The sequence below is a fragment of the Gavialis gangeticus genome, unplaced genomic scaffold (assembly GCF_001723915.1).
Source record: "Gavialis gangeticus isolate Ggan-Ray unplaced genomic scaffold, GavGan_comp1, whole genome shotgun sequence".
Classification (NCBI taxonomy): Eukaryota; Metazoa; Chordata; order Crocodylia; family Gavialidae; genus Gavialis; species Gavialis gangeticus.
The window spans coordinates 39357178-39359661 of NW_017729031.1; the positions used below are offsets into that span (position 1 = coordinate 39357178).

The 2484-nt window shown below is 50.4% G+C and overlaps 1 non-coding gene across 1 annotated transcript; it reads left to right on the forward strand.

The window, feature by feature from the left end:
• The first annotated feature begins 2179 nt into the window (after positions 1–2179).
• TRNAG-UCC lies at positions 2180–2252 on the forward strand. The gene has a single exon. It is a non-coding gene; the product is annotated as a tRNA-Gly (tRNA).
• Positions 2253–2484: the final 232 nt, after the last annotated feature.

Genomic DNA, 2484 nt, shown 5'->3' on the forward strand with positions numbered 1-2484 from the left:
CTTGTCTTGTGGATGGCCCATTTTCTAGTAGCAGAGACCCCACTTGCACTCCTTAACTCAGGGCAATAGTAGCCCATTGTTTCTCAGTGCGTCAGAAAGTCGGGGAAACTGAGGCACAGAACCCGAGTGTAGCCATTTAACCCAGAAACAGCACAATCTTTGAAGGATAATTCATTCGTTTGACCCCAGTACTCTTTCCTGCCATGGCAGGGGGTCGGACTCGATGATCTGCTCAGGTCCCTTCCGACCCTAGAAACTATGAAACTATAATCCAAGGGCTGAAGCCTGCATTGGACTGAATCTCTACTAACTAACTCGGGGAGAAATTTCCCTGTAAGAAGTATGTTTGGGCCATTGAAATGTCCTAAAAACAGCTCAAGCCTTTCACTCTGCATCACTCCAGAGTTTCCCTATGACTTATTTCATTATAAGCCAGTTTTGCTTAGCAAAGCTCTGAGCCTGCCCCTAAACTTGGCCTCAATTCCCAGCTGCTCCCGATGCAAGCTGAGAGTTACTAGGCTGAGCTCATTAAAACCCACCAAAAACTTGAGCTATACAGTGGAGCAGCTTGTAGCATTGGACATGGCGTCCAGCCAACACCATCCCTTGCAGCAAATGCAGCTCCACGTGCATTTGGGTCTTGTCAGAGAATCACCCCCCACCCTGCCGATCGGTTTTGGACTTTCATATCACAAAAGCTCCTACCCAATGGATACAGCTTTCCCTTTTTTCTCAGTGCGATGTTCAAACCTGTGGTGGGGGAAAGCAGAAGAGGGTTGGGGGGGGAACATCAACAAGGGGTTAGAAAGGTCTCGGTGCTACATGCAAAATGCAGGCAGCACAACTGCAGCGCCCGGCTAATCCATCCCCTTGTAGATCCTAAAAAACCAATTAGGCTTTCCATGCACAGAGCCTATTCACCAGCTTGAGCACCTTCGCCAATCTAAAGGACCCTCAACAGAGAACGTCGCTCCGAGCTGTCCAAATATCCTATAATTAAGAAGAATTAGCAAGCTGAGAAGCCTCGTCCAAAGGAAGAAACAAGCGGTGAACAATGGCATGGAATATTAAATTCCTCCTTGCACATTTAAAAGTCACAGCTGACAGACCTCTGGGTTTCCTCCGGCCTCGGGTGACAGAGGACTGAAAAGGACACAAGCCACCCAGTGCAAAATGAATGCAGCTTTTGCTATGCAAAAGTCTGCTTTTCAAGGCTCCTTGTGTTCACATAGCGTCTATTGCCACAACCCTGGTTAGGTGGGAAGAGGTTGGCAAGAAAGGGTGGCTTGGATCGGGTAGGAAACCACAGACCAAGCCATGCCAGGCTCTCTGGGACATGGCAGCAATGAGAGGCAAGTGCTGGGAGTACTCCAAGCACAGGCGCTAAACTGCGTTGGGTTCCCAGGCGCTAGTGGAAATTACGGAGACTTCCTTGACAAGGGGCTGTTAGAAGTTGCAATTACCCGCGGCATGACGGCTGTGAGTTACAGCACAGGGCATGAAAAGACCGCTCCGAGCCTTGCCCATCGTGGGCAGAAAGGGAAGAGATTCCCAGTCCATGCCGCCCCCCTGCCTGCGGGCCAGAGCCTGAGACCCACGCCCAGCCACCGGGACCATTTGCAGACATGCTCACCATTTTCTAAACTGTGTTAACTGATTCGCATCACACAGTTCAAATCAAGTTTCAATTCGAAGTAGGGGTTAATGGACAATCATTGATTATCAAGGAGGTTCTCCTGCTTTTCTGGGCCACAAAACTGTGCTCCCTTGCTATACCTCGAGTGGGGCATGAGCAACAGCGAGGCCTAGATAGCTGCCATATATACATGTTAATTAATACAGTTTAAATTGCCTGGTTCAGACTGCCCTAGCTTGCATTAAATTTAATCCTTCATAGTTTCTAGGGTCGGAAGGGACCTGAGCAGATCATCTAATCCGACCCCCTGCCATGGCAGGAAAGAGCACTGGGGTCAAACGACCCTGGCAAGGTGTTCATCCAGCCTCCTCTTAAAGATCCCCAGGGTAGGAGCCAGCACCACCTCCCTTGGAAGTTGGTTCCAGCCCCTAACCGCCCTGACCATGAAGTCGCGCCTCCTGATGTCTAAGCTAAACCTGCCCTCTGCCAGCTTGTGACCATTGGCCACACGCTGCCTGCACCGCGGCCTTGGCCCTAGAGTGTGACTGTGTGGCCTAATGGATAAGGCGTCTGACTTCCGATCAGAAGATTGAGGGTTCGAGTCCGTTCATGGTCAGTTTATTTTTTCACGGTTAGGGCGGCTAGGAGCTGGAACTAACTTCCAAGGGAAGTGGTGCTGGCCCCTACCCTGGGGGTCTTTAAGAAGAGGCTGGATGCCTACCTGGCTGGACTCATTTGAGTCCCATTTCTCTTTTTGGGGTTTTTTGTTGTTCTCCCGCCCTGGCGGGGGGTCGGGCTAGAAGATCTACTAGGTCCCTTCCGACCCTTAATCTATGAATCTATGAATC